Source organism: Bos indicus, chromosome 21 (genome assembly GCF_029378745.1).
Source record: "Bos indicus isolate NIAB-ARS_2022 breed Sahiwal x Tharparkar chromosome 21, NIAB-ARS_B.indTharparkar_mat_pri_1.0, whole genome shotgun sequence".
NCBI lineage: Eukaryota > Metazoa > Chordata > Mammalia > Artiodactyla > Bovidae > Bos > Bos indicus.
The window spans coordinates 35,439,617-35,463,255 of record NC_091780.1 but is presented as its reverse complement, the minus strand read 5'-3'; the positions used below and the strand labels follow the sequence as shown (position 1 = coordinate 35,463,255).

General features: G+C 41.4%; 1 protein-coding gene across 2 annotated transcripts in view; it reads left to right on the top strand.

Moving 5' to 3' along the window:
- The window catches only part of STXBP6 (syntaxin binding protein 6), a 272,449-nt gene that overhangs the window by 14,255 nt on the left and 234,555 nt on the right, over nucleotides 1-23,639 (top strand). The gene's annotated exons all lie outside the window — the stretch shown is intronic.

Sequence of the window (23,639 nt, the reverse complement as noted above, 5' to 3'; positions counted from 1 at the left end):
TGTATGTGTATATATATTTTTTAAGATTTTTTTTTTATGTGGACCATTTTTAAAGTCTTTATTGAATTTGTCATAATATCGTTTCTGTTTTGTGTTTTGGTTTTTTGGCCACGAGGCATGTGGGGTCTTAGCTCCCCAACTAGGGATTGAACCCACACCTCTTGCGTTGGAAGGCGAAGGCAAAGTCTTAACCACTGAACCACCAGGGAAATCCCCATGTGTATATGTTTTTGGTGAGGCACATGTGTATGCATTTCTAGTATTTGTGTATGTGGGTGTATATGTAATTCCTGGGTCATATGATGAAAATATGTTTTCCTTTAGTTCCGATCTCTTGCTTATTTTTCAATTGTGTGGCTCATCTATGAACAATCCTTGAAATCTATACTGATGGAAATTACCTGTCAATGGGATCAGATTATTAGGTTCTCAGACATAATTTCTGGAGATCCCCTCCAGATTTGAACAGGCACTTCACAGAAGAGGGTATCCAAATGCCAAATATATAGGCAAAGACACTAAGCTACAGTGATGAGAGAACTGCAGATTAAAACCATGAGAGACCTCTATACAACATCAGAAGAGCTAAGAATAATATGACTTATCAAACTAAGTATTGGCAAGAATGTGGAGCGATGGAACTCTCACACCAGATGGAACTATAAATTGGAAAGGCCATACTGGAAAACTGGCTCTATCTAATAAAGGCACAAAATTGATGCAGCCAGAACACTGCGCTGATGGCGAAGCTCTGGTTTCCACGTGGTCAGATTGTAGACTCTAGGATCTGGGTGGGTCCTCTGCCTGTTGGGGGTTGGGAAGGGAGGGGAGAACTCAAGAGTTAGGCTTCAGGGCAACTGTGTTTCCAAACATGATTCTTGGGGCCCTGCTGTTCAGAGGAGCAGCTGAGGGCCTTCCGGGGCTTTATTCTGTTCTTCCTCCCTCGTGGCTGGCAAGCAGCCACCCAGGAAATCCTCTAAGACATGTTCATGAATGATGTCACTGTGTGAAACTTTATTCTATGTAGGAAATCTTTCTCCAAATGGGCACTTAGAGAAGATCTGACCAGAAGAGGCAGAATATTGCTGAATCCTTTAATATTCATTTATTCTCAATCTTAAAATTCACTCATTAGTTTTATCTGAATTAGAGTGGGTTAATGGCTTTGGTGTGTAATATAGAGCTTCAGAAATGATTCCTGAAAAGAGTGCCCTGGGGAGGATTGCTTTCCGATAGACCCTGGGGCACCCAGCCAGCCCTGAGATGTGAAGGGCCTGGAAGAGACATGATAATATGCTTAGCCATCCCAGAAGCTTGTTCTTGCCCTTCTTGGCTTATGGGCCTCAATAAGCCATCCCCTGTTCCACTGAGCTTGTGAATGTTGTCTAAAAGTTGAGTATATTGAACATAGAAGCTGCAACCTGTTTTCTTGTCTCGAAGTGGTAGCAAAGAAGTCTCTGGACTTCTCTTGAGACCGCATAGTAGGATGGTTTTCTCTGTTTGATGGTTTCTTTCTTTCTAGCACCTTAGATTCTGCACAGCCTTGGTTTTCAGGGCAAAGCCCTGGGCTATGGGTAATCCGATAGCCAAAACCATTTCCTAAACAAATTAGAATTCGCTTTCATTTATAGTCACCCAGATTTCCCTGGATAAAATGAGGCATCTGCAAAAGAAATGTGAGGACATTTTAATGGAAACCTGTGCTGGTAAGCTACTCATTTTCCTATCACATTTAATTCCTGTAGAGTATTCTAGAGCAGGTGTGAAGAGCAGGTGTTGCTGCCGTCCCTCGGTGACTGAATACCTGATGCAGCCTCTTTACCTCTTTCCCCAGCAGATTATGTGACCCTGTGCACACGTGCAGGTTGAACACCTCAGATTTTGGACTTGGCTGAGGGATGTCTGAACTTCTTATTTACCTCCTGCCAAGAGAAAGGAACTTACAAGTAGTGCTTTGTGTTTTGAATTTTACAGTGTGCTGAGTAAACACAAGTTATACATTGTGATGGGAGGGGTAAAAAGGTTCGCCACGTCTTTTGTTTTCTGAGTGGGTGTAACTAAATGACTAGTTCCTGGATGTGTTTCTAGGATGTAGGTCACGGTCTCCGGCAGAGCGACAGTAAACGTTTCTCACCTGTGTTATCTTACAGTTGCAAGTGTCTAATGTTCTTTTTATCCTAAAAGGTTTTCATCGAAGTTTTTCTGTTTTGATTTAATAAGCCTCTTGATTTGGTAATAAGGAGCTCACTTTGGTAAACACCCGTGGCTTTTTTAATTCTCTTATATTAGAGATGAGGGCATTGAGGCCATACAGTTCTACCATGAATCAGTAGTAAACCAAGGACTCTTAATTTCTGTCTTTTGTTCCTCAGGTTATTATGATTTTCTAGAACTGTAAACTATTTCAAAGAGGCTTTGTTTTAAAATCTAGCAGTCAGTTTAAGGTCGTTCTTACCTAGTAGTTGTATTTCCTTGGCTTTATCGTAACCACAGCTTTAAAATGGTTCAGTACAAAGAGAAAACCAAGCCACGACTTTGTCTTGTTCTAAAATTAATATAATGACTTATAGCTCTATAAATAATATTTATCGAATTTGACAGTATTATTTATATGTATGAGTAAATAATTTTGAAGTGTACCAGTATTTTATGTCTGTCCACTTGGAGGAGATTGTATCTGTGTTGAAATGCACAGTCCTTTCTCTATCATCTTGGTCTTTGTGAGGGATGAACCCTTGGACTCACGATTTTTCACTCTGGGTTTATGCAGGAAATCAGGATGTGTCTAATTATCTTAAAGGGTGTCAGCAAATTCTCAGTAACGGTTGATTTAGATCCACTTAAATTAAAAATAAAAAACACATCATATATCAACAGAGTTTTGTTTTTTTCTTTTAAAGAAGAGACTGGAGTCCCTGAATCAGATAAGCAGTTTCAGAGCGTATGGGGATTACTGCTTTAAAGGTTCAGGACTAATGGATAAAGAACTGACCAGGTCTGTCTGTCTTCATGTGCCCTGGTATATTGATGCTGTCTGTAACTGGTGATCTGTGATCTCTCTATTCCCTTTAAAAGCTGTCTGTTTAACATCAGTTGTCTCTTCTCCTGACCAACTCAGTGAGCATTTCTTCTTTTCTGTGCTGCCTTTAGAGATGACCCTATCCAGTTGAAAAATCTTTGATGCAACAGCATCTTATTCTCAACTCAGTGTCTCAAAGAGTCATGATTAACTGGCAGATATTGGCTTCAAAAAAGAGCAAGACACTAGTACTTAGAATCCACAGGGCTTATGGAGTAAGTGTGCTAAAAGGAGAGTTGGAAAGCATGTTGAACCAGGCTCCCCTAGTGAGTTGACGAGTACTTTGGCTTCCTTTGCCCATTTGGCTGCCCCATGAAATGGAACAACAGACTGGTTCCAAATAGGGAAAGGAGTAGGTCAAGGCTGTATATTGTCACCCTGCTTATTTAACTTATATGCAGAGTACATCATGAGAAATGCTGGGCTGGAAGAAGCACAAGCTGGAATCAAGATTTCTGGGAGAAATATCAATAACCTCAGATATGCAGATGACACCACCCTTATGGCAGAAAGTGAACAAGAACTAAAGAGCCTCTTGATGAAAGTGAAAGTGGAGAGTGAAAAAGTTGGCTTAAAGCTCAACATTCAGAAAACGAAGATCATGGCATCCGGTCTCATCCCTTCATGGCAAATAGATGGGGAAACAGTGGAAACAATGGCTGACTTTCTTTTTTGGGGCTCCAAAATCACTGTAGATGGTGATTGCAGCATGAAACTAAAAGATGCTTACTCCTTGGAAGGAAAGTTATGACCAACCTAGACAGCATATTCAAAAGCAAAGACATTACTTTGCCAACAAAGGTCCATCTAGTCAAGGCTATAGTTTTTCCAGTGGTCATGTATGGATGTGAGAGTTGGACTATAAAGAAAGCTGAGCGTTGAAGAATTGATGCTTTTGAACTGTGGTGTTGGAGAAGACTCTTGAGAGTCCCTTGGACTGCAAGGAGATCCAACCAGTCCATCCTAAAGGAGATCAGTCCTGGGTGTTCATTAGAAGGACTGATGTTGAAGCTGAAGCTCCAATACTTTGGCCACCTGATACAAAGAGCTGACTCATTTGAAAAGACCCTGATGCTGGGAAAGATTGAGGGCAGGAGGAGAAGGGTTCGACAGAGGATGAGATGGCTGGATGGCATCACTGACTCAATGGACATGGGTTTGGGTGGACTTCTGGAGTTGGTGATGGACAGGGAGGCCTGGCGTGATGCAGTTCATGGGGTCACAGAGTTGGATGCGACTGAACTGAACTGTCCCCCTTTTCCCCCATCTGTGGGGTGGGGTGCTGCCTTGGGTGCTGAGCTCAGACAGGCACAGAAGACTGGTCTTTGTGCTGAGGCATGTTGAGCTTTGCTTCTCTATTGGCCACCTTCATCCTTTCCCAGCTTTCTCTCTTGGTTGTCATTTGATACTATTTTGGATGGCATGAAGTACCATGGTAGCATCATTCATTTCCATTCTTCTGTCCTTAAAGTGTCCTTCTCTTGCAGTCATTCTTCAGATTCCAGCCACCTCTTTGACATCTTCTGTGACCATTAAACTTGTACTCTGAGGCAGAGTTGGTCTTGTACTCCTCTGCCATATATAACTTAGTGTGTTCAAGTGTGATTATTTGCTTGCATGTATAGACTGAACATTTGAGGGATAGGCCTGTGGCTTGTACATCTTGTATCTTTAGCATGTTGCCTGGTATATGATAGGTACCCAGAAGAGGATGGGTGGATGGGTGGATGGAGCACATTTGAAGAGAACTCTTGAAAAGGGAGAGAGAATACATTTTTAGGTGGGATACATGGGAAAAACTTCAGGTAAGGACAAGAGAGTTGTTTATGCTACATAGCTACTGAAAAGATGTATCTATAGCAGAGGATAGAAATATGTGCTATGGAGAATGAGCTGTGCCATTTATTTTTCAGAGTAGAAACCAAGTAATTTGCAAGAGCTGATATTGCAGTCATTTGACTTTCCTTCTTGAAAGCTCTGGGATCTTTATTGAAAGATCTGCTTTCTTATGTGTAAAATGATATCCTACAAGGTAGGTTCTGTTATTAATGTGAGGATCAATTGAGACTTTCAAAAAGGGCTTTCAAAGGGCTCAACACCCTGCCTTGTCTGTCGTGAGGGCTCGGTAGGGTAGATGGTAGCTCCTGCTGTTACCATTGGCCTTTGGTGTGTGATAGAATTGAGGTGCCTGCTAGAAATGTTCTCCCACTCCCTGAATAAGAAATTTAGATTCTTATTAGTAACCATAAAATGTGTGTCCAGGTCTTAGGATTCACTGGGAATGGGATTATGTAATTTCTTTTCTCTTCCTACTTATTTAGTACTTCTTTATAGAAAGGAAAGCACCTATCAGTTTATTAGGAAAGCACTTGCTTCTAAAACAAATTTTTCATGCAGGGTATTCATGGGATTCTTTCTAGTTGTTTAAAAAATAATACATGTATATATCTATATTATGGGCAAAAAATGCAATTCTGTTCTTTCCTGCAGTTCTGGAGAGCAGGGGGTATACATTGCTGTTTCTATTTTGGTATGGAAGCAAGGTGTGTTGGTCTGGGCAGCTTGATTTTGGCTTTTGAAGGTCATTGTCTATGTACATTTCTGCCACCACTATTGGAAATACATTTAGAAATCGGTGGTAGGAGTTTCTAATAGTGCTTACACAATCGTTTGTACATTCATTTCCTACTCTGCTTACTGCTGCTTTTCTCACCTGTCTTTCAGTGCTGGATCCAACAATTATTACTATTTTTTTCCCCTTAATATTCTTAGAAGCTAATACAGTTACCAGTGATGAAGACTCTGCGTGTGCCTCTGAACTACTTTTTCTGGAACATTGTATAGCCTATCTGTTGCTGTTTGGGTATGTGGCCACTTTTGCTTGTTGCCTAATATAGGTCAGCCCTGCTGTAGTGAATTTCTGAGCAAACGAGAAATGGACATGAAGGCGCCATGCACACACATCAGGTGATATGGATCCCCCATCCTTTCTCTCTAATTCCAAAATCCAAAATGCTCTTAAAGCTCTCGTAACCCATTGGGTGGCAAGACCTCCCTTGAGCAAGATTCTATTTATATTCTTCACTTATCTCCTTTAGTGTGGCTATTTGTAAATTTTAGTGTGGAAGTAGTATTGTTCTTGAGTATGAGGTACTGACCTCCAGTCTTCAGAGAGCATAAAGTACATATTACATTTCTAAAATGCCAGAATTTTTGCATTCCAAAATACTTTTAGCCCTATGGATTTGGATAAGAGATGAGGACCTATAATATTTTTATCAGGGCTTCCCTGGTGGCTCAGACAGTAAAGAATCTGCCTGCAGTGCAAGAGACCTGGGTTTGATCCCTGGGTCAGGAAGATTAGCTGGAGAAGGGAATGGCAACCCACTCCAGTATTCTTGCCTGGAGAGGAGTATTCTTGCATGGATAGAGGAGCCTGGCAGGCTATAGTCCATGGGCTTGCACAGATTTGAACACGACTGAGCGACTAATACTTTCACTTTCTTTCATAATATTTTATCAGCCTTTTTTTTTTTTTTAGTTGACAACCTTCCCTTGATATTCTCCCACTGTCACTATCTTCATGTGATATGCAAATGAGGATCTTCCTTGCCTGTCATTCAGGCAGCATTTACTGAGTTGCTATGGGTTGGACTCTGTGCTAAGAATGGGGAAGAATAAAGTATTGGCTCTCTTTGCCCTGAAGAAGCTCAGTTGTTGTTCAGTTGCTAAGTCATGTCTAACTCTTTGTGACCCCTTGGACTGTAGCACGCCAGGCTCCTCTGTCCTCCACTATCTCCCAGAGTTTGCTCAAATTCATGTCCGTTGAGTTGGTGATGCTACCTAACTATCTCATCCTCTGTCTCTCCCTCCTTCTCCTGCTCTCAATCTTTCCCAGCATCAGGGTCTTTTCCAGTGAGATGGCTCTTTGCATCAGATGGCCAAAGTATTGGAGCTTTAGCTTTAGCATTAGTCCTTCCAATGAATATTCAGGGATTCTCCTTTGAATATTCATTGGAAAGAGGAGCTCAGACTCATGATAATGTAGAAAGTGCTATACTAGCCAGTCTGTGAGTTCCTGGCTATGGTAGGATAATCACAGCCAGTAACTTCACCAAAATTGCAAAGATAAAGAAATATGGAATAGAATGTGATCAGGGAGCAGTTATATATTTGCTGTGGTCTTTGGGCTTCCCTGATAGCTCAGTTGGTAAAGAATCTGCTTGCAATGCAAGAGACCCGATTTCTATTCCTGGGTCAGGATGATCCGGTGGAGAAGGGATAGGCTACCCACTCCAGTATTCTTGGGCTTCCCTCATGGCTCAGACGGTAAAGAATCTGCCTGCAATGCGGAAGACCTGGGTTCTATCTCTGGGTTGGGAAAATCCCCTGTAGAAGGGAAAGGCTACCCTGTCCAGTATTCTGGCCTGGAGAACTCCATGGACTGTATAGTCCATGGGATCGCAAAGAGTTGGACACAACTGAGAGACTTTCACTCACTTGGAAAGTAAAGTCAGAGATGGGGTTGCAGAGGAGTCAGTTCTTGAAAAGCCTTATCTACCAAGCTAGACAGTTAAGAATTTATCTTTTGGCTATAAAGATTCTTTAAACCTGAAAATGAATGATTGGATTTGCATTTTAGTTAGAGCCCTCTGACATTATCTTAAGGGACCCCCAAAGGAAGTTGTTGAAATATTCTGGGCAATAGTCCTATAATACTTACATTGTGCAGTAGAGTGCTTTAGGATTTGCAGAAGACTTTCCCCAGCCTTAATTTCTTTTGTAGTAGCCTTGGGGGGTGCGTAGGTAATAACTAAGGAAACATTTCAAGAAGTGACTTTTGCCCAAGGTCATATCCAGCAACAGACTATACCAGCTCTCCTAATTCTGTATTTGTTCCTGATTAAACCTGATATTAAAATATTTTAATATCCTGTCCAGTTACTTAGCATACTTAAAGGTAATCTGCCACCCACATATCTTTTATATTGGTACTTGATGAGACTGTCAGCTCCTTGAGGAGTTCCAGAATTAAATTTGACGTGCCTTTGGCACAAAGCTTACAATAGGCACCACCAAAAATTTGCTAAACCCTTTCTCCTCCAGAGCAAACACAGTCCTGGAAAGAAGGAACATTTGTGAAATCAGAGGGACTGTCATTTTACTTGTTGTGTGTCCTGTCGTGTGTACTTATTAGGCAGTTTCTGTATTTACAACACAGTACTGGGTGCCGTGGGGAAGGTGAATGCAGAACAGTTAGATTGAAACTACAAAACTCTCATGAATTAATATTGTCTTATTTACATCTCACACCAAATTTCTTGGCTTTTTGTAGCACTTTTCCTTTTTAAAGGTTGCTAGGTCTTGAAATCAAAAGGCTTCTTGCACAGACTGATTGGAACTATTAGGCTTACTCATTTGCTTTGCAGTAATTAGGTATAACATGGCACATTTCCAAATGGTTATTTTTGAAACAAGGAAACAAACAAAATCATTACATAGGCATATTTTATTATAAAGGAGTGAAAGTTTTACCTTGACTAGATGCCCAGTAACATCACCTCACAAGTGAAAACCATCTTGTGATTCATACTTAAAATTGTCAACTGTGAATTTACCCTACTGAGTTAGCAGTGAGATTAATGATCTAATCTTTTTCTTAACATATTTTGTATGCATCGCTATTTATGCTAGCAGTATTTCCTAGGCTGTCTAGGAGTTACGGAAATGGTCAAGGTCTAAATTAGTCTTAGTGAAAGTGAAAGTCACTCAGTCGTGTCTGACTCTTTGTGACCCATAGCCTATACACTCCATGGAATTCTGTAGGCCAGAATACTGGAGTGGGTAGCCTTTCCCAACCTGAGATGGAACCCAGTTCTCCTGCATTGCAGATGGATTCTTCACCAGCTAAGCCACAAGGGAAGCCCAAATTAGTCTTGGAGTCCATATCAGTTTTAAAGTATTTATTGAGTTGATTCAGTTCTGATTTCTTTTACCACCTTTGTATCTGAAAAGCTTTGGGGACCGCAGAAGAAATTGTCGAAGTTATTCAGATCCAGGGACTAGACTTGGGGAAAGAAAAATTAGGAAACTGATCCCTGTGGGTTCAAGTCCAGTCTTCATCTTATTAATTATAACTTTGGTCACGTGTCTGAACCCCTTATCTGAAAAGTGAGGCTTATGATAATGTTTTTCAAAGATTCTAAGACATACATTTTTATCTGAAAACAAAATGTATTTTACAGTGCATTATAGATTATGGTTTAATTTTGGCGTTTTTGTTTAATGTCGGGCTTCCCTGGTGGCTGAGCTGGTAAAGAATCCGCCTGCAATGTGGGAGACCTGGGGTTGATCCCTGGGTTGGAAAGATTCCCTGGCAAAGAGAACAGCTACTCACTCCAGTATGCTGACCTGGAGAATTCCATGGACTGTATAGTCCATGGGGTTGCAAAGAGTTGGACATGACTGATAGTGATGTGTGAAATGATGATGCATCTCATAATCAGTGATTTCTTATATTTGATGAAATTTGGTCATAATTTGCCTTAGCAACCTCTTCAGTTGTCAGGTTGACTCAGATATGTTTGCTAGAAAACTACAGCTGTGCCAACACATAGGCAAACAGAAGCACTGTCCAAGTTCCCTGGACAGTCTTTCCCCCCTTTTTTCTTTAAGATTTATTGATGAATATTTATTTTGGGTGTGCTGGGTCTTCATTGCTGCACAGGTTTTCTCTAGTTCCGTTGCGTGGGTCTTCTCTTCCTTGTCGTGCACGGGCTCCTCAGGGCAGTGGCTTCTCTTGTTGCAGCTCCCAGGCTCTAGGTGTGCAGACTTTAGTGGCTGTGGTGCATGGACTTAGTTGCTTCTTAGCATGTGGGATCTTCTCGGACCGGGGATTGAACCCGTGTCCTTTGCATTGGTGGGTGGATTCTTAGCCACTGGATCACTAGTGAAGTCCCTGCTTTTGGTATTTCTGATGATACTTTATTTCTATCTGTTTTAAAAATAAGTTGAAAAGATATGGAAAATGAAAATTTAGATGAATTAAAGATATCTAATGTCTTTCTTAAATATTTGAAATAACAGAAGAATTTCAGTTGACTTACAGTTCAGCTCCCTGAAAGACTGTGTTTTTTATTTCAAACAGTACTTCAGTCATAGTGGTCTTGCCTCCCTTTCCTTTCTCCTCCGAACCCCACCCCAAATAAGAACTCTGAGTAAGGTCAGTTTTGGATGGGAGGGGAGTAGGGGCTGAGAAGAGTATTAATTTCATTTTGGGCAAATTGAATTTGAGATGAGTTTGAAGCATCCAAGTGAAGATGTTGAGTAGGCAGTTGAATTTGTGAGTCAGAGATAAAAATGTGGTATTTGGGGTATAGAGATGGTAGATGAAGGCCTGAGCTTGGATAAGATCACCTAGGAAACGGGAAAGGAGGATTGGAACTGGAGGTTGACAAGCCACCTTCAGCCAGCAAACCTGTTTTATTTGGCCTATGCAGTGTTTTTAAAATATTTGAACAAGTTGCTGTAGCATGTTTATGTTTTTTTGGCTGCCCCAAATATACTTTCTCTTTTGATGGCAGCACCCTAATTTCCTTTTAAGAAATTCCTTGTCCTCCAACCTCAGACCTTAGCCTTATATAAGGCTCTTCCCCTGACTCCAAATAAACTATATGACTCAGGGCTGGCCGGTCATTCCTAAATCGTCTAGCCATGTGATTGGTTCAAGAATGATTTTGTAATCCAAGCTGGCCCAATCAGAGGAGATTTTGAGACTGAGGGATGGGGGTGTGTGTGGGGGAGGTGGTGGGTAGGGGAAGCTCCAGAAGAGAATCTTTCTTGTTTTCAGCTTAAACCTGGCAAGATGTGGTCTGGAGATCTAGCAGTGCTCTTGCTGCCATAGGGTAGATCTCATCTGAGAATTAGGGACATGAAAAATTCAGAAGAGAAACTGGTTTTGATCATGTTGATTAAACCCAGTGGCCGGCTGTACCTCTAGGTTTTGCAGTTTAATAAGCCAGTGCATTCTGCCTTCGGTCTAACCCAGGATTTCTTTTATTTGCACCAGAAAAAAATCTTAATTGCCAAGGTTTAAAAATCGTGAATTTTCATGTGTAGATCAGGATTTTGGCTTGAACTACGTAATTGTTATAGAAGGAGTATCTGCTCTCCACTTTATTCTAGTCTGTACCTCTCTCTACTGTGATCTAACCCTGATGCCTTGGGTCTGTTGCCAGTTACCCTGCCAGTTCTGCTGTTTTTATTTTTAATTATTTATGCATTCATTTTTAATTTTGGTTGTGCTGGGTCTTTGTTGCTCTGCATGGGCTTTCTCTAGTTGTGTGAGTGGGGGCTACTCTTCTTTGCGGTGCACAGGCTTCTCACTGTGGTGGCATCTCTTGTCACGGAACATTTGCTCTAGGTGTGCAGGCTTCAGCAGTTCAGCACAGCGGCTCAATAGTTGTGGTGCTCGGGCTCAGTTGCTCCCTGGTGTGTGGCATCTTCCTGGACTAGGGATTGAACCTGTGTGCCCTGCATTGGCAGGCTGATTCATATCCTCTGTACCCCTAGAGAAGTCTTGCTGTGTTTTAAATTGTTGACCTGAGAGGAAAGTGAAAGTCGACTTTGTTTCACTTAATTATACTACTTGCTTGTCCCTGTGGGTAGTTGGCTTTTAGCTGCTTCTATAGAGTGAAAAGGGAAGTAGGACCTAGGTTTGAGCTTTGAAGAGTCTGAACCCTATAAGACTAGGTGGAGGAGGATAAGCTTGCAAAGAGAAGGAAGCCATGGCAGCAGGGAAAAGAGCATTGGCTGAAGAGTCCAAAGTAAGGCATCTTGCAGGGAGAGATTGATCAACATGGCCAGATACTGTCAGGATATCAAATGAGATAAAGAATGAAGAAAAAAAATTCTCACTTGAATTTGGCAACAAAGAGATCGTTATTGATCCGGCCTGGAGCTGTTTCAGGGAGTGGTGGAGCCAAGCCAGGTTGGAATGGGTTGAAAAATGAATGGGATGGAAAAATGGGACATATCCAAGAAGAACAATCCTTATTTTTCCTGTGAAGGAAGCAAAGAAATAAGGCACTAGCTAGAGACATTTGAGGTTGAGAGTGGAATGCTTTAAAAATAGGACTCAAGTATGTTGAAGTGTTGATGGGAAGGATCTGGTTGAAAAGGAGAAGTTGACTGAATAGAGATAGAGAGAAGAGACAAGGGATAATTGATGATGCGAGTCTGAGAAGGTGAGATGGAGTGGGATCTAAAGCCTCTAGAGAGGTTGACCTTGGATGAGAGGAGGAAACTGGATGCAGCAGGAGGGTAGAAGCTGGAGGTTGGAGGTAAGTTAGTCTGATAACAGGAGGTTACTGGTCCATGGGTTTCACTTCTCAGTTAGGTGGTGATGATGGTGTCAATGTCAGAAGGGGTGAAAGTCAAGTAAGAGTTGGCAAATGCGTGGGTGGGTTCACCCAGCATTATAGAGGACTTGTTTGTGGTTGGTGCTCATGAATGTTGGGTGACTTTCTCCAGTGCCCAGGTACTCAGCTGTGGGCATAGACAGAGCTACTGTAGGCATCTGCTAAGGCTGGGGTTTGGCAGAAGAGGAAGGACAAAAGGCTGAGCAAGGTAAGTTTAGGGCACTTGATGAGAGTGTCATGAAATGTGCTCTTTGGAGATGTTGGCCTTTAGAAAGGAAGTTGAGTGAGGAGGGATGTGAAATGAAACCTCAGTTGAGGCCCAAATGGTTGATCACAATGAAGGGGGTTTTAATAAGGAAGCCTAAGTGAGGATGTTATAGTCAGAGGAGGGATGCTGGGTGATGGGGTCAGGGGAGTGCAGGAGAGGTTTCAATGGAGGTGAGGCAGGCAAGGGAACAGATCAGAGTGTCAGACTCTTCATGACCTTGTGGGCTGTAGCCTACCAGGCTCCTCCATCCATGGAATTTTACAGGCAAGAGTACTGCAGTGGGTTGCCATTTCCTTCTCCAGGGAATCTTCCTGACCCAAGGATTGAACCCGGGTCTCCCGCATTGCAGGCAGACACTTTATTATCTGAGCCACCAGGAAAGCCAGATGGATTTTGGATATTCAGATCTCTTCTGCTCATTGCAGAACTAAGAGAGGAAAGGAAGATCTGGGCCAGGGTTCAGCATAATTTGTAATTGGGTTGCTGTTTAATAAGAGGAGGTTATCCATTTCCTCTTCATCTCCTTCCCTTTGATTTCAATGGAAATTCTTCTGAAAGAGTATATTGAAGCAGTTTGGAGCCTATGGCTGTTTTTGCAATATGGCCAAAGAGTGATATTAGGAAAACTGTGTCTTCAGTCACTTTGTTTTAGTACAGAAAATGTAACTCATTTAAACCTCTTGAATTCATCAAATTGCCGGAATGATTTGGTGCTCGCTTGCCTTCCATAGTCGTGTTGCTTCTGAAGGTGACTGAGGGTGTACTCAAAACTTTTTAAGAGGTCAAGTTTAACTTGATCCCTGTGGCTTTCTCTGCTTTGCAGGGAGGGTAAGTGTAAGTAGGAAGCTATGTCAGAAACATCTGTCATCATTTGTAATGTGTGTCGTGGTTTGGCAGTTAAGTGAAGTCGTGCAAGCCCACCAGTCGGTAGTTTAAAGCAGTAATCTGAGAGCTCAGAAAGATACTTCTCTGAATGGTAAATCATCGGAGCCAGTGTTGCTGATACTTAAGAGGGAAAAGGGTTTGGAAGGCTCACCAAGCAGGGGAAAAATAAAGTGCTTGGGTTTGGGGTTAATAAGATGCTTAATCCGACAATCTTGAAACAACCAAAGGTTTTGATAAAAATCCCCTAAGTAATCAGGATGCAAGAAGTCTAGAGTCTTAAAAAAAAAAAAAAAACTGAAGCATGTAGGCTTTCAGATACAGCATCTCTTCATCACTGACTCTGAAACGATTAGGTAAACGATGGAGCACGGGGCAGAAGGGTCCATGTTTGCAGGCTGAGGACTAATACCAGAAGTCCCCTATCCCTCAGAGCCCTGTTGCGGAGTGAAGTGTTTTCCAGCCCAGAGCAACTCTGCTGCCAGCCAGCCACCACTCTGCTCTCTGAAGGTCTATTTCCTTATTCTTTCCCAAGGAACCTGTTTATTCATCCCTACTCTTTCCCGTACTTTGTCCCATCCCAACGCTCCTCTTTGCTTTCCTTCATCTTTCATCCATTATTTCCCTGCCAGTGAGGCCAAAGTCAAGTACAATAGGATGCTAGCTCTTTCTTTTCTCTGACTCCTTTGTGTCTCTTGTTTTTGTATCTTAATAAGTTAGCTTTTCCACTGATTTATAGACTGTTATGTTTGTGAGAGATCTTGGATTTTTTTTTTCCCCTCAAACTGTTTGTAAAACAAGAATCACTTTATCCAACTCAAGTCTTAACAGTCTGCAAGTTCCTTTAGATCCTGGTGTATTCAAGAGTCTGGAGAATTGGGTTCTACTGTCTGGGACTTCAGGCCTTTAAGGATTGCTTCATTTTCCTCCAAAAGAGAGAACAAAGCATTGCTGATGAGCTCTGCATGTCCTTGACATCTGCTGTTTTGTACTGTTTTACCCAAGCAATAGCTTCAGCCTTGCCTTGATCATTTTTTCTTGCTCTCAAAATAGCGAAACCACCTGCTTTGTTCTTTAGAATTTTTTTTTTCTTTCGACAGGCTTAGTTCATTCTCAAGAGAAGTCTTCTTGTGGCTTATTAATTTCTCCTGTACCTCTGTGTACATCTTTACTAGGTGGTAGTGGCAGTGTTCAGTCGCTGAGTTGTGTCTGACTCTTTGTGACTCCATGAACCACAGCATACGAGGCTTCCCTGTTCTTTGCTATCTCCCAGAGTTTGCTCAAACTCATGTCCATTGAGTTGGTGATGCCATCTAACCATCTCATCCTCTGTCGTCCCCTTCTCCTCTTTCCTAGCATCAGGGTCTTTTCCAGTGAGTCAGTTCTTCATATTGTATTGAAGCTTCAGCATCAGTCCTTCCAACGAATATTCAGAATTTATTTCCTTTAGGATTGACTGGTTTGATCTCCTTGCTGTCCAAGGGACTCTCAAGAGTCTTTTCCACAGTTCGAAGCACCATAGTTCAAAAACATCAATTCTTTGGCTCTCAGCCTTCTTTATGGTCCAACTCTCACATCATATATGACTACTGGAAAAACCATATTGTAAAGCTTATGAAGTGGGAGATGAGGTGTAAGTCTACCAAGCATTACTTCTTGAGCTCAACAGAGCAGAAGGGAGCTGAGTTAAATTGTAGCCAAGGAGCCCTTTCCTTCTTAAGATCCTTTAGGAGAGTCTCAATTGAGCTTGTAAACTGCCAAGAACACTGCCTGGCACAGGGTAGGCTATCAATGGTAGCTATTCTTATTGGGTCTAGGTGGCTGGGTCAGAAAGATCCCACATTGAAGAAGCTTATCAAGTAAGAACTTATCTCCTACATGAATTGAACCTCAGGATTTTCATGTCATAGTAATTCTGTCTACTGAGGCCAAACCATAAACAGAGACTTTAGAATCACAGGGTTTTACAGCTGGCAGGAAATAGTTTTCAGCCTCCATAATATTATATAGAAGGAAACAGGCCTAGAAAAGGTTGGTGACTGTCCCTGGGACCATACCGTTTATATTGGCTTAGTGGGACGAGGATGAAGCTCTCTGGACACTAAAACTAGGATTTTCCTACCAGACCAAGGTATGTGACTCTGAAAATTCACTCTTGAGGGAAGAAAGTAGAAAAACAGGAAGAAGGGATAGTGTCTGCAGGGCGCCCTAACCTTGGGTGATGATGTCAGAGGAGCATAAATTTAGCAGTTTGACCCCTCATATTTCACCACATTGCTCCTGTTGGATGGTCAGCCACTGTGTTTGCTCCTTTAAATTAAATTCTGGGTCAGTACTTGGAAAACCAATAGGGAGTGGGAATCTAGGGATAATGAGAGCTTCTCCGGTGGCTCAGATGAATCTGCCTGGAATGTGGAGACACAGATTCAATCCCTGGGTTGGGAAGATCCCCTGAAGAAGGAAATGGCAACCTACTCCAGTATTCTTGCATGGAGAATCCTATGGACAGTGGAGCCTGGCGAGCAACAGTCCATGTGGTCGCTCAGAGTCAGACACGAGTGAGCCGTTCACACTTCCACTTCCCATAATATTAAAGGTCACAACTTGACAATGCATTTGAAAAAGAGAGAAGACCCTGGGTTCAGAGAGGCCTCTAGGTCCTGTGGGAACTCAGGTTCTAGGTCATCACTGCCGGGGCCTAGGATTGGGCACTCAGCATTTGTTGTGTGAAGCAAGTGAGGAGCCCCTGGCAGGGGCAGCGATCTGCGATGTATGGAGAACTTCTGGGAGTCCTGCCTTTGTACACTGCAGGAAGGATGTGAGAATAAAACAGTAATATATATATTAAAAAAAAAAAAGCAGCACAGTGATGACAAAGCAGAAAGGAATCCATCCAAAGATCAGGGGAAGAATGTGTTTTCTGAAACTATTGACGTGGGGGCAGAGCATCATGGGGATGTATGTTGTCGAGAAATCCCTTGTTTCTTTACTCAGGGAGAAGACCTGCTAGTGACACACACTAAGAGTGAAAGTTCAGGGTCAGATATCTGAGCCGACAGAACAAGCCCTGAGTTTGAGCTGGTGGATGGCAAGCTGAGGTTCAGACCCACACAGTTTGGGTTCACGGTCGGAAATCTCAATTGCCATGCTGTCTGTCTGCTCCTGCTCAGCTGTCTGCTATGATCCAAGCCCTGGGAGAAGCAACCAGGTCCAGTTTAAGTCCTCCTGCTCCCTGTTGCCCTGCTGGGGATTCCTTAGAGCCTAGTAAGTCATGAGTTGCATGATGGCCTAGGGCCACCCATAATTTTTAGGTCCCCATGGAATCTTGATCTTTTAATGCACTTGCATCCTTTCCTTATACCATCAACCTGTTACCTTGGTGACTGAGTACCAACTGGTTTTCTCTGCCCTTTGGAGATGTTTAGTTAAACTTGGCTCAACCCAGAGCCTCTTGTGATTGCACCCCTCCCTGTGTCTTCTTGCTCATACCTTTCTCTACCACTGAGCATCTGTGTCTTGATGTTCTCTGTCACTCACACTCACGTGTGTTCTGAGTACAATACTTCCTCCCATCCCAGTTTCCCCAGGAAACCGCATCCTATCACATAGGCTTTTGTGAAGACTCAAAAGGTTACAGTTTGATGTCTGTGATCTTTCCCAGCTTTACTGATTCTACCCCTCCTTTGTAATCTTTCTCTCTTGAATATCAAAGTTCTGCCCACATGGGGCAATGATGGGACAAAGAAGAGTCCTAACTTTTATACCTAAACAATGAGCACAAATATGTATTCCCTATTTTCTGAGAATTCTAGTGAATAAAAGATTTGTTTAATTACATGCACTTCAGCATGGGTGCAAATATATACAATCAGAGATATCTAGGCCATTGACTGTGCTTTGTGACTCCATGGACTATATATAGCCTGCCAGACTCCTCTGTCCATGGAATTCTTCAGGCAACAATACGATGGGAGTGGATAGCCATTCCCTTCTCCAGGGGATCTTCCCAAACCAGGGATCAAACTTGGGTCTCTCGCATTGCAGGCAGATTCTTTACCATCTGAACCACCAGGAAAGTCCAGTTACTGGACTATTTCCTATTATATGCTAATCATCCTTTTATTGCTTACTCAGCACTATACACTGTACATCCAGGCAGCACTTACCTCAGATTTCTTTATCTCCTTTATCTACCAATTTCTCTTCAATGTAAGACTTACTAACTTTGCTTTTAGCTCCCATTCCAGTTCCCATGTTTTTAGAGACTAAAGCATGTGTGAATCTCATTCCGTCTCCCCTTTCCCACTCTTGTAGCCTGGAATATAATGATCTTGGAGCTTTTTTTTTTTTTTCTTTTCCTTTTTTCATGTCCTATTTCACAATCCAGGAGTCTCCCTTTTAGTACAGCACACTAGAATTTTCTTTTGAGTAAATTCTGTGTATAGTGAAAGTCACGCAGTCGTGTCTGACTCTTTGAGACCCAATGGACTATACAGTCCATGAAATTATCCAGGCCAGAGTACTGGAGTGGTTAGGTGTTCCCTTTTCCAGGGAACCCAAGGATCGAACCCAGGTCTCTCGCATTGCAGGTGGATTCTGTGTGAGCTGAGCCATGAGGGAAGCCCAGTACTGTGTATGACATGTGAATATTGTTAAGATTCGTGTTCCTTTCTCTAGAATCATGTAAATTTCCCCCCATCATTCTTATTGTCATGGATTGCCTGAGTGACTTCTTTTCTCAGAAAAGCCATGAGAAAATTAGTAGAATTGGAAACTAGATCCCCAAATCAGAGAAATTTGTGGGGATTAGGGAGTTACTCTCTTTAATTCTAGGTATTGCCGAGTTTCAGGGAGTTAGGAATCTGCTACCACTCATGACTGGGACAAAGTAAAGAGAAATCTAATTCCATCCTTATTTTTGCTTTTTTGTTTTCTTTCCTAGAGAAAATGTTAATTTCTGCTCTGGGGAAAATAGAAGAGTCCAGGTTTAAAATAGATTACAGTATTCACTGATGAGGCTAAAGAATTGGAATTTTGTAAAATTATTGTTTCTTGGATGAAAAAGGGATAAGAGGGGATGAGAGAATTATAAAAAAGGTGTATTAGGTCATAACAGCAATAGCAGGTGGCATTTATAGAGCATGTATATGTTAGGCACTGTCCTAAGTATTTTTCCATTTCTCATCTCAGGACATCTCAGTACAGCTCTGTGACATCCCCACTGTTTATTTTATACAAGAGGAACCCATGCTGCACAGAGAGGTTAAACAGCTTACTCAAAGTCACCCAGCTGATACATGACAGATTGATGATTTTCACCTTGGCAATCTAGTCGAAGGCTCACGCTCTTAATTTCAAGGTTACAGAGCTATATGTTGAGTCATTTTAACTTTTTCCCTCGCTTTGAGTACAGCCTCCCACAGTATATATAAAGCACAAGAGAAGTGGCAGTTTCAACCTTTTTTTCTTGTTGTTGTTTGTTTATTTAATAGCAGGGTTAAAAAAAAGGCAGTGTGCATTCTAAATCAAGTTTAATTAGACCCGTATGGAAAACATAACAATTATCTATGCCAATTTTCCACCGTTTTTCATGTTCAATTATTAATAGATACGGGTGCACATATTCTTTCATTTATTTTCAAAATGAAATGATTGAAGCAGGCCTAGGATTCAAAGGTCTTGCCTACTTTTTAAAGAATCATTATCTGAAAGGCACATTTGGTCTAGAAAAGAAAAAAAATCGGTTTTTGTTTGTGAGACACAGCTTCCCTTAGAGAATATGGTGTTACCAGGTGTGGAATCTTGGCATGACACTGCCTCTTCCTTTCGCCTCTTTGAACTGATGGAAAAGAGTGGGGTGGGTGGGGGAGGGGAGGGTGGTGGTGGGATATACGGATACACAGATAATTACAGGTGTATATCTCCAGATTAGTCCAGCATTTGGACAGAAGGCCTTTCATTAGGTCCCAGACAGCCCTGTTTGCCCCCAGCTTCCTGTGCTGAAACTGAGGTTTTAGAAGAATCTCAAGAAATTTTCTTGGGATAGGTTGTCCAGGTGTGATTTTTTTAAAAAAATAGCATCTCTCCTTTATTTTATAGAGGAAAAGATAATGAAGGGTATCTCCCCTTTCCCAAATATAAAAAAGGGCATTTTTCTGTTGTTTCATTCTGCTGCTGCTAAGTTGCTTCAGTCGTGTCTGACTCTATGCAACCCCATAGACGGTAGCCCACCAGGCTCCGCCATCCCTGGGATTCTCCAGGGATGGAGTGGAGTGGGTTGGATATTGGAGTGGGATGGATATTGGAGTGGGTTGCCATTTCCTTCTCCAATGCATGAAAGTGAAAAGTGAAAGTGAAGTCGCTCAGTCATGTTCGACTCCTAGCGACCCCATGGACTGCAGCCCACCAGACTCCTCCGTCCATGGGATTTTCCAGGCAAGAGTACTGGAGTGGGTAATTTAGCTTAAAAAAAAAAATCCCTCAATGATAGTTTAAAATATTTTCTTCATTATTATAACATTTTTCCTTTATCTGAGCTGTGGATAGGATCACAGGAATATGACAAATAAAATATTCTTACTATTGAAAAACAGCTATCTATAGAGTTTTTCTATTATAGATGATTGAAAAACAGTTTATTAGGTTTCCTCCCACATTCAAACTAATATAATAATTGCAGAAAATTTGGAAAATTCAGAGAAATGGAAGCAAGGAAAAGCATACTCCCATAGTTCCTATACCCAGGAGAAGGAAAAAAACTTACCGTTTTCATGTGTATTCTTTACCTTTTTCTGTGTTGTTATTGTTTGTTTCTCGGTTAGGATCACACTGTAAATTAGGATCACACTGTAAATGCAGTGTTGTTTCCTGCTCTGTTGGAAAGATGCCTCAGATTCAGAGACAGCGGGCTCAGAGCTTCTTTGCTGAACCTGCCCTGTCACAGGTCAGCTGGCGACTGGGGTAGAGGGGTGCCCCCAACACATGCTGCAGGCTCCAGGCTGCTGAGTGCTGGGTGGCAGAGAAGTCCTGCCTTCCCAGCTCACAGACTTGATGGAGAAAACAAGCAGCATTTTCGAGACTGCTTCTAGCTTTTGGTGTGGAAAGTTTCAAAGATATACAGAAATAGCACATTACAATGGACCCTATGTGCCTTTCTCCCAGCTTCAACAATGGTCAGTTTATAGCCATCTCGCTTCATTTAGATCTCAACCTCTTCTCCCTCACTCTGGACTATTTAGAAGCAAATCCCTAACATCCTATTATTTTACTAGTAAGTATTTCTACATACATGTCTGAAAGATTCTTTTTTTCTTTTAATACTGTCATATTATTATCATACTTTAAGAACTTCTATAATATAATCAAATATGGACTATCCAGTCAGTGCTCAGATTTATCTATTTTCTTCATTATTTTTCTTTTCAGTTTTTTTTGTATCAGGATCCAGATAAAGTCCATACATTGCAATTGATTGACATGTTGCTTCAGTCCCTTTAGTCTGTAGGTTCACCCTTCACTATTTTTTAAAAAATTCCTTGCAATTTATTTTTTGCCAAACCAGACCATTTATTCCGGTTCATAGGCTGGCTTTTTGCCAATAACACCCCATGGAGTTAAATGTTTCTGTATTTGACACATTCTTCTAGCTACTGTACTTCTTGGGAATTGATAGTCATATGTAGAGTCTAGCTCAAATTCTGTTTCCATTGTTTTTGGTCAGGAATACTGTGGGTGTGTTGTGTACTCTGATCAGGAGGCATTTAACACAAGTTCCCTGTGTGGGTGGGTGTGTGAGTGAGAAAGAGATGTGAACAGTTAATGGGGATCCTTACTGCCTAATCAATTCATTCAGTTCAGTTCAGTTCAGTTGCTCAGTTGTGTCCGACTCTTTTCAAAATCTTCATTTCCATCATTTCTTCATTTATTAGCTGGCCTGCTCTGATAAAGAGAAACCTCTGCTTATCAGCTACTTGGTTCTCCTTGGGTACAATTTATATGGGAAAGGCAGGAAATAACGCCCAATTCTTTTCCCTTTATTTACCAGTTTTTAGTTAGTGCACTCTTGAACAGCTTGGGAGTTAGGGGGGCTGACCCTTCATGTAGCTGAAAATTTACATATAGCTCATAGTCCAGCTCTTCCCATCAGTGGGTTCAACTAACAGCAGCTTGTGTAGCACTGTAGTATATACTACTGAAAGAAATCCACATATACGTGAACCTGTACAGTTCAAACCTGTGTTGTTCAAGGGTCAACTGTTCTTGGCTCCATTAGCCAACTAATTAGTAATGTTCATAAAAGGTAACCATTGAGAGAATCTAAGAGAAACAGATATGTAATTCATGAAGAATTCATGAATTCAAAATACTGGTGTTTTAACATATTGCGTTTATTCCTGACACTAAAATTGTCCCATCTTTGGCTAGTAGGAGTCCCTTTGTGCTGGCTCCTGGATCCTTTTGATATGATTCTAGTGGTCTCTGACAGCTTCCCTGATTTCAGTATGTTAAGATATTCAAGGCCAGTAGTTCTCAAAGTGTAATCTGGGAATGCCTGAGGGCTCCTAAGACCCTCTGAAGGGATCTGTGAAGTCAAAACAGTTTTCATTACAGTACTAAGACATTCTTTACCTCTTTTACTTTTATTTTCTTATGTATTTATTGGAGTTTTCTAGAGGCTACCTTTTGGCTCCTGGAATAGGTGTGTATGTCCTTATATTCCCTGAAAATTTCTAAGGTAAGGTCTTTAGAATCTTCAATAATCTCTAAGAATATAAAGGGGTCCTAAAACCAAATAACTTGACCATTGTTGCTCTAGACTCATTTTTCTTGCCACATATATGGAATCACTGGTGTCTTTGTAAATCAGCTCCCTATTTTAGTCAACTTTTGAAACTTTGTTGTATTATGTGTGAGTGAATGCTCCAAATCTCAAAGCTAATAAATAGCAAAACCAGAATTTGAACCTAGATGTTTATGTAGTAGTTCCCCCCCCATAAAACAGTCACCGATGTCCAAAATTTATGATTAATTGAAGCTTAGAAGCTATAAACACTGCCTGAAATGCCAGACAGGTACATTTTAGGGTCTATGGGGTCACATAGAGTCGGACACGACTGAAGCGACTTAGCAGAAGCAGCAGCAGCAAGCAAAATTAGCAGTTTTCTTTCTCTCGTGGAATGGCTCTCAAAAAAGGAAAAATGGATGTAGACGCAGGGTGAGTGGTTGCCGTAGCCCCATGATATAATAACAAACTATGCCCAGAATCCACTATTTTTTCTGGTCACAGTAGGGAAATTCAAAACGCAGTAGTAACTCATTAACATGTTAACTTTGAAAGATTTCAGTTATCTGGAGAAAAGCTTGCTTGGCCTGTGGAATTCAATAATGGCTTAAATGTGCCCCACTAATTTCTGAACCCAGAGTCAGATTGATTGCTTAACCATGCAGTTTAGAAATAACTTTCTTTCATCTTGTAGTTAGTTGAATCAAATCCTACAAGAAAGCACCCTGCAGTTGTCAAAGCTGAATAATGTTGCTTGCAGCCTGGGACTACAGTTTTTCCATTAGTTTGGGATTAGCAGATGCAAACTATTGCACGGAGAATGGATAAACAGCAAAGTCCTACTGTATATTACAGGGGACTATATTTAATATCCTGCATAAGCCATAATGGAAAAGAATATGAAAAAGAATATATATTTGTTTAACTGAATCACTTTGCTGTACAGCAGAAATGAACACAACGTTGTAAGACAATTATACGTCAATAAAATTAAAAATAATTTTCCATCACTGAATAGTATATGAATCTCTGAGAGATGGCTAGTTAAAACCGCTGGATTTTGCAGTTCTGGGTCCTCAGGAAAATCTTTATTTTGTCTCACTCTGTTGAGCTGAACTCAGTGGCTTGTGCTTTGTTCTCCATTCTCAGTCACTGCAGCTTGTCTTGGATAATGAATAACACTGACTTATTTCCCAGGCATGAAGGAGA